The sequence below is a fragment of the Augochlora pura genome, chromosome 7 (genome assembly GCF_028453695.1).
Source record: "Augochlora pura isolate Apur16 chromosome 7, APUR_v2.2.1, whole genome shotgun sequence".
Lineage (NCBI taxonomy): Eukaryota > Metazoa > Arthropoda > Insecta > Hymenoptera > Halictidae > Augochlora > Augochlora pura.
The window spans coordinates 39,259,095-39,268,428 of record NC_135778.1 but is presented as its reverse complement, the minus strand read 5'-3'; positions in this window follow the sequence as shown (position 1 = coordinate 39,268,428).

Here is a 9,334-nt window from a genome sequence, read left to right as displayed (position 1 = left end):
TTATCGAATTTAATTAACGAATTAATTTTGAATTATCGAATTAATTCTGAATTACCGAGTTAAGTCTGAATTATCGAATTATCGAATGAAATTATTTCCTTCCTTTCTCGAGTCGTTTTAATTCTACATTATCGAATTATCGAATTAAATTACCGAATTCATTCTAAAATACCGAATTAATTCCGAATTATCGAATTAATTCTAATATACCGAATTAATTCCGAATTATCGAATTTAATCGTCGAATGAATTCTGCTCCGACAGAATCAATAAATAAAATAATACAAAATATCGTTGAAAATAGCGTCAACATTTGCTCACAATTCCCCATTACATTTCACATAGTTATACGCGCCATAAACGCATGGATGCCTAAAGATCCGAAGATCAGTTAATAACCTAAGCGCTTGAATCATAAAGCGTGTAGTTAATTGACTCGTACGTGCAACTATTACCGGTTATCTATCCGAAGAACATGTTTTACGAGCGCGAAACGACGACGACGACGAGCCTCTCCTCGTCCTTTCCCTAAATTAACCACCTGTTTGGTGTTTCTGGCGCAGCCGTGGCTCGATCGCGGTGATCGAAAACAGTCAGTCGGAGAGAGAGAGCGAGAGAGTTCTCGTGCTCGGGGCTTATGCTAGCTCGCGCGCGCCCGTGCCTGTGCGTGCCGTGGCGGATGGTACTCGAGCAACACCGATAATCAGACCGAGATACATTTATCTGCATACTAAATACGTATCCAATCAATTAATAGCTAAGCATCGTAATGCCGCACACGCGTTTGCTCACGCTAACAATAAGCCATATGGGCTGCTACGATGGGACGTGGCAAACACGTATCTCTCTCTCTCTCTCTCTCTCTTTCTCTCTCTCTTTGGTTCCCTGTCCTGCTGTGTGTCTCTCTCTGTATCTGTCTGTCCATCTCTTTCTCCCTTTTATTCAAACAAACACACATTTTCTAATTAACAGAAGTAGGATTTGATTGGGATAAAGATAGGGAAATTATGCCCCCCCGTGTGTCTTACTTACCAGAACGAACACGTTTCGTGTTAGCCAGAAGGTCCTCGGACTATTCTGCTCATAAATGTATTTATAATACTTCTTTTTGCGTATAATAATTTTTTTTATAACAACGTCTTTGCAGAGAAGAGGTTTTACTGCATTTTAAACTGTTTTTATAGAATTTTAGCAATAACGTATCGATTATAGTTAAATAAGATGCTATGCTTCGATGGCGTCACGACGAAATTAAATAAACAGTTTTTAATTGTGCAAGCATTTTAAAATTCGAAACTATAATTAATGTTTTATGCTATACTATAATTAACTAATATACTAATACTGTACTATAATTAATTTATCTTAAAAGTTAATTCACTGCTTTGTAGTGAAATGTACAGGCGAAAATATTTCGACGTCGAGAGATTTTTTTAATCATCGATTTGCTTTATCAACTGTATTTATTGTTGAGGTTTTTAATGTTTTAGTTAATTAGAAGCGTGGTTCTTACTATTATGTGTTTTACTTTATTGGGTTGTTCTCTAATACACGTGGTATGTGTACTATGGAAGTGACTAGACTAAAAATTTGGATGAGTCATAGTACAGAGGATGCCTAATTAGACACTAGGTGTCGTTCTGCTACTTATCGGTAATGTAGGATTTATCAGTTATTCCACAACATTTATAACCCACGATGATTAATAAGACGTTAAATTGCATCTAAAACAGGGCGCACGTTGCACAGAGAAACTATTGGATATTGGCCGATTCGTGACATTACGCCGCGGTAATAAATTGAGATTCCCGTCCAGTGTTCGTAATGTATTTACATAGATCGCGAATAATCTTTACTAGCCGGTCAATATTTACGCCCGCCGTTGGGGCTCGCTGCGATCGAATAGTATATTATCGAAGGGAAATGTTTAATGCCTCTCATTCACGGCGTTCCATCAATATAATTGCACGGCGGCCGGGCGCAATTAGCCAAAGTTGTTTAAGGGCTTTTTCGATTAACCGAGCAAAGACTGAGCCTCTCGCTCTATTCTTGTTATTTACCGCGTACAGGGTGTCCTAGAAATTCGAATTTTAGAAATCAATAATTCGAAATTAGAATTCGAGGTCTTCCGAAGTCGAGAAATGAAGAATTCCTGAAATAATTTAACGTAGCTTATTTTTTCTTAACACAAATGTAATTCGTGTCTTTTTATTTGTTTATAAATTATTAACGAAAAACAGTGGCCAATGAGATGCGAGCTCGGCCAACGCAAACTCAATTTAAACGAAGCCGAGTTCCGTTCATTGGCTCGGCTGCTTCGCGGCCAGCCGTTCTCGCCTCCTATTGGCCACTTCTTTTTGTTAATAACTTGCAAACAAAGGCGTGGATCGTATTCGCGCTAAGGAAAAAGTTACTACAAATGACCTAATTTATCAATTACAAGTAACTCTTGGGACACTCCGTATACCATAACCTTAAAAGGAACATTCATAACCTAATTTTTATGTGTACGATTTTTATATCTAATCTTCGTATAAATGGATAAAAATGGCATATAAAATGTTAAATAAAAACCACGATATATAGAAATGTGTACCAACCACCCCCCTAGTTAACGTAATTATCTACTACGAAGGAACCGCCAGCTGAAACGTATCCGGGTAGAGCACCGGCTTCTGTACCGGAGCAAGTGCAAAAGATCCGGCCGCTCTCACAATCATCTTTGTGTTTGCTTGCCGTGGTTTCTTTGTGCCACCCCTCTCCCTCTAAGAAACGAGCATTGTTCGGTGCGGCACGCGTCTTCTAAAGATACATCTCTCGGTGAATGGACCTTGGCCCCTTACTACGCGCGGCGCGCACCTTAACCGTAGCCCACGAGACCCCGGGCCCGGCGATATCAATGCAACCTGCTTCCTTCTGACGTTTACAGGATGACGTCACGGGTTCTTACGAACACAGGCGCGCGCGTCTTCGAGGCACCGCCGCGTGTTGAAGGTGCACGCGTGTGACGTCTTCGACATTGTGCCATTGGCGTAACGGCGTGCAGTCGACTGAGAAACATCGCACGGTGGTTGAACATTTAATTATTCGATGTTAATTGTCGTCGCGAAATTGATTTATATTAGAATTTTCAGATCTAATTTTCACTGGAATTTAAGGAATTTTGGAGGTTATAAAATATGAAATAAATTATAATCGATGGTCGAACGTGAATTTTTGAGATATTTTTAGCTTGAAAGGAAGTGTTATTGCGTTGAATTATATTTATGCTATGAAATTTCGAAAATTAATAATTATTCGTAGAATAAGCGGAGAGGGAAGAAATTATTCGAACTTTGCGTAGACAGTCGCAATGTTGGTCTCTTAATATAGTAACCTTGTGATGTAACTATTATCTTTTAATGTAATAGTTAACCTCTACCTCTTGCAATTAAAACGGAACATTTTATTTCGCACAAAGGTTGTATCTTCAGTCGAATATCTCAATTTCGTTAAATTAACATCCTAATTGCAAATAATACTACTACTCCTCAAACAACAACAAAACTGTTAAAAAACCTATAAATTTCCACACAGTCCCCTAAAATTCACCAACAAAAACATAAATAAATAAATTCGTCACAGAGAACAAAGGGGATGCACCTCAGGCCCCCGTAAACGTATCAATCTGTTGAATCGAAAGACGACAGAGAAACGTATCCTCGTTTCCGGTTCTCCCGAAATAATTGGCGATTAGCGGAGAATTCCCGGGTGCCGGGTCGAGAATTTCCAAATCGAAAACTATAATACCCAAGCCAATGGTTGGTAGCAGCACCATCCCCCCCTAATCGCGGTGCCAAGCACGCTACGAAGCCACGGTGGTCTTTTCCACTAGGCTTTTTGTGCCGGTGCATTGTCGGAATCAAGCTGCAGCTGCCCATGGGTAGAGAACCCCCATACGCGCCCCCATAAGAGAGAGCCACGTCATACCACCTGGCCTTATCTGCATGTGTGTACTTCTCGTGACGGGGGGGTCGTGCACCCTATCCAACTTTAGGTACACACCGGGCTCCGGGACGCTTGCGGCGGGCTGCCGTCACGCCGCGCCCGGCTTCTAACACACTCGCGCATACGCGCAGATAGGTCCATACATAACACACGTATACGCGCATCCTGCAACCGGGACTTTGCTCTATACGCACACGCGTACCCCCGCGTCTATACACACGAAGCCCACGTTTATGCACACACGTACCCCGCGTTTATGCGCACACATTTACACCGCGTCTATACGCACGCGTACCCCGCGTTATACATGGTACAGTATGATACACCGCGCCGCTTGGGGTACACAGGATACGCGTAGCCGCACGGGGTACATACACCGTAAGCGCGTATATCGTCCTTTTTCTATCGGCTGCCACTCTTCGGCCCCGTGCACGCGCACGCCGTGGATGTGGCGGCACGTGTGCATTTTCACACACGACGGCGTCTACACGGGCGCGTACGTGAGCGTAACGAGCACGCGCCGCCGTAGACCGGGCGCGGCACGAGACACACCGCAGAGCGGCGAATGCAACGAATCGTTCAGGGAAGAAGGATTTGTTTTGGCACACCAAACCGTAAACAGCCGGGCGACGTGATTTTTCCGCTCCATCGTCGGGTGAATTGAGAGCTGCTACTTCGGTTCGGTCAATCATTTGGCTCATTATTGTGTTTATTATTTAGTTCATTATTCGATTTATTATTTAGTTCATTAATCGATTTATTATTTAGTTCGTTATTAGATTTATTATTTAATTCATTATTAGATTTGTTATTTAGTTCATTATTAGATTTATTATTTAGTTCATTATTAGATTTATTATTTAGTTCATTATTCGATTTTCTATTTAGTTCGTTATTAGATTTATTATTTAGTTCATTATTGTATTTATTATATAGTTCATTATTTATATTGTCACCCAAGTGTATATGGACAGATGGAGACTATGAAATATGATGTGTACTATTGTTATTAATTATCGTATTTTGATAACGTCAGATTGGAAAATTTGAGGACTTAAAACACTTAATCAAGTAAAAGAGTGGATTGAAAAATGGTTTTAGGTTAATTTGGAAAAATGGCGCCTACCATCGTAGCGATTATGGCATTACCTATTATCGAGTATTATAATTACCAAGCGCTCTTGTCAAAAGTTAATAAAATAATTTTGGTGAATAACATCGCCGTGCGACGGCTGTTTCACGCGAACTAAGCAGAAAAAAAAATCGGAGCTGTTTGAACGGATAGATTACGATTTGCCTCGGGAGTTTTGATTGACATAGAAAATGCGACAGATACGCGGCGGCAACGCCGATAAACTATAACACGAATCGCTTTCGAATCTGTCGCCGTTGTTCCGACCACCGTAAAAAGACCGTGGTATCTTATCTAACGGCACGCGACCAACCACCACCGCGCCCCGTGTAATTCAAGATTCGGCAAACGAATCGCGCGCGCGCGCGACGACCCGATAATTGTATTTGATCAAAGCCGACGGATGAAAGAGAAAAAAAAAGAAAGAGAGAACGACTGATTACGTGTAACTTTTAGTTCGACCGACCATAATCGGGGCTCGCGCGTCTGCGGTGCGGTCGCGCGGCACGCGAGAAAATTCGATTGGTTTCGTGTGCCGTCGCCTAACAAGACCGTGTGAAATTCTCACGCTGCTTTTTAACCTTTAAAAAGAAAGGGTGAATATCGTTGCTTGGTCAATAAAATGTATAGAAAGATTTCTGTTATTTATCTAGTAATTTTTCTTTTTAATTTTTCATAATTATTATGGTCCCATAACTATTATGATCAGTACCAAAATTGACCATAAAAAGAAATTGAAAATTCATCAAATTGCGATCGTTACGTAACAATAATTATTTTCATTAGAATGTTTTCAGTTGCATGCAAGAGTTGCAATAAAAATTAGTCGATACTTTTAGGTTGGTATAACGTTTTTTTTCAAGCTCGTCTTGAATGACTTGAATTTTTCTCTAAATGAAATTTTCGAGGTTATGTCTAGGTGCACGTAAGTTACCAAGAACTAGCGGGGGTAATTTTTTAAACGTTCATTGTAGGCGACAGTTTCTTTGCATTTTTGTTATACCAAGTAATAGCAATATAAGTAATATAGGTAACATAAAAATATAAAATAGTAATATAAGTAATTTAAATATATAAAATAGTAATATAAGTAATTTAAAAATATACAATATAAGTAATTTAAAAATATAAAATAGTAATATAAGTAATTTAAAAATATAAAAATATTAAATAGCAATATAAGTAATCTAAAAATATAAAATAGTTATCCAAGAGCTAACATTTAACAAACATACTACAGTGTCTTCCAGTTCTGAGAATTAAAGGTAAGGAAAGGAAAATGCTGACTAAATGGACAAGGAATCGCAACGAAATGAACAAATGAATTTCTATTAGTCGTTCGAATATAAAAGCATTGTAAAAATGTCCCGGGCCGCAATACGTCTTCGGTAATGGTCCCCGTAGATGTTCTGATTCTGTGTAGTAATCATGAATCGCTTCGTCTCCCCAAGGAGACACCCATTTTCCAGCCGAGCATTCGATAGCACTGTGTCAACCTACACGGACGGTTTAGTCCGTAAGGGAGAGAGACCGCCTTCCGCGTGGTTCGCTTCCCCAACCATAATTGCTGTTTTGTTTCTGGTATAACCGCATTACGCGATATTATTTTTCTTTCGAAGAAATTTTATTAACCATTATCCATATTTTATTAACCATAATCCATTTAACCATATCACATCTCTGCCATATTTTTATATGGAAGTATTGCAAATATAAAATTTTATTAAAGCAGTCGTCCCTAATAAATGACTCAAGGTGATATTAAATAAATAAATTTTAACACTATAACCACGAAGGGTCAGCAAATATTTTCGAAACCTGATTGTATTTAATACAACGAATTAACCCCTTCTTTTATCGTTCCATATAATCCTTAGATTTCCGTTAGCATAGAAATCGTTTCGTTTTGCAAAGCGAAGCAGCTGCCGTTTCGCCACCGTTTTTTTTTAATGCGTTCCTTTGCAAGAAGGTATATATAATATGGAAGACACAGTGAACGAGGGCCGCTAAGAGACAGGTTTGGAATGCATGGAGGATGTGGTGCAACATCCTGTTCAATGTCCTTTATACTTTAATGGGTGAGAGAAGCAACGCGAGGCCATAGTTACATCTTTGGCCTGAATATACCATAATTTAACACTTCGATGGCATCTGAATTTCGATTTCAAAAGATTGCCGTAAAATCTAGAAATAATAAAAAGAAAACAATTTTTTCCTTAGTTAAATAATAATTAAAATACCTTATTTAAAATTCCGGGAATTTTAATTTGATATTATAACCCTAATATCGAACTAAAATTCCCAAATTCGCAATTACAAATTAATAAACAAATTAATAATTATAAAAGTCGCGAATTAAATCGATCGAGAAATAATGCCGAAGCAATTTCTAAAGGACGATCGTCTCGGTTATGCGCGGTGCGTGCGGAATCGAGCCACCCGAAAAATCACTGGAAAGGAAAGGCTCTGTGTGCGAAGCGCATCCACTTACAGGCATGCACACATCTGTCCGCCAGCATCCCTCGGCAAATACGCAATAGGACTCGTATGTGGACACGTACGGACGGGAACGCTAAAAGTCCCATTATTGAAAACACATCGGCCACATGTCTAGCGTGTACGTTCATGAGCACTATCGACGATGAAATAAGAGAGAGGAGAAGGGTATGGCTGCCGAAAAAATTGAACGTCTCGATATCGCGATCGTGCCCCAAGTGGCTATGGAAAAATCGGATTGGAACTATTGTATCTATAGCTGCATACTATCTATAGATACACGGCTTGTTACGATTTAAAAATGTAAAAATGTTTAGCGAGGTATCCTGGTGTAAATTGTTGCTTTGTTTAATTTTTCTTGGGCGTTGATTTGTTAAGAAATTGTATAGTTGGTGTAGTCGCATTTACGAGGCTTATTTGTGCACGTGAAAAATTCGACTGCGTTTTAAAATAGCTAAATGCCATTAATTTTAACTTTTTTTATACCTTTTGTATTTTTCATTAGTCAATTGTTAGTTACCCATTTTTTAGTTACCCAAATTTAGTTACCCAATTTTTAGTTACCTAAATTTAGTTACCCAATTTTTAATTAACCAATTTTTAGTTAACTAATTTTTAGTTACCCAATTTTTAGTTAACTAATTTTTAGTTACCCAATTTTTAGTTACCCAATTTTTAGTTACCCAAATTTAGTTACCCAATTTTTAATTACCTATTTCATATTTTTAATTACCCAAAAGATATTTAAATGCTCGACAACACTTAAACATTGTTTTGAGGTTAAGAGAAGCTGAAACTTCTGGTGCTCGTTCCTTTGAAAACGTGAATGCCTTCATTTTATTTATATAAAAAGTGAAAAGAGCATGCAGTATTCTCAATTAGTTAATTTATTACACTAGAACAGAATAAAAAGTCGACGATTAGGAAAACCACATTTAGAAACATCGATTTCTCTATACGTAAGGCAACTTCGTCTTAATACAACATCACGTCAGGATGATTCGAATTAATGACAACGTGCCGGCCAACATGTTCCACCATAAACGCCATAAATGTATGTGAACAATTTTGAAATAGCCCGCAGACCGTTCCACGCAGCGGGGAATCCCCGTAGCCGCGATCCTCGCCGTCGACTGTTCTTTTCAGAAAATGCATTCATCCGGACCGTGCACCGCGCTGGCCGCGATAAAAAGAAACGCAGCTCGAAAATATGTGCATACATTGGACGCGTATACGGGTCGAAGATATCCAAGACACTTTCGAGACGATGACGCGAGTTTTCTGGAGATTCGTGAGGCGTCTAGATTGCCGATCGAATTGATCGGCGCGCGTGTAAGTATAGGGGCACGGTTTTCAATTGCCGCGGACTGTGCGAGCCCATTTTTCTTTTTTCGAGAACGTCTTTACAATTTCTGAAACTGCAACGGATCGTTCGGTACCAGCATTGAACGAGGCAAATGAATTCTTTGGGAGGAGCCAGGGTCGTCGCACCGGCACCTCGCTGCAAGTTGGTGCAACGGAGCGTTAATTATTTGGAACGGTGACTCGTCGACGCTGTTTGCATTGGACAGTACTTCATCGTTTAAATAAAAATTAAAGAGAGGCCATCGCTTCGAGAGGAATGTTTCGTCAACTTTGATATAGTTTGTGTTGATAATATAACTGGATTAATAGAGTTTATGGTAATAATATAAATGGATTAGTATAGTTTATATTAAT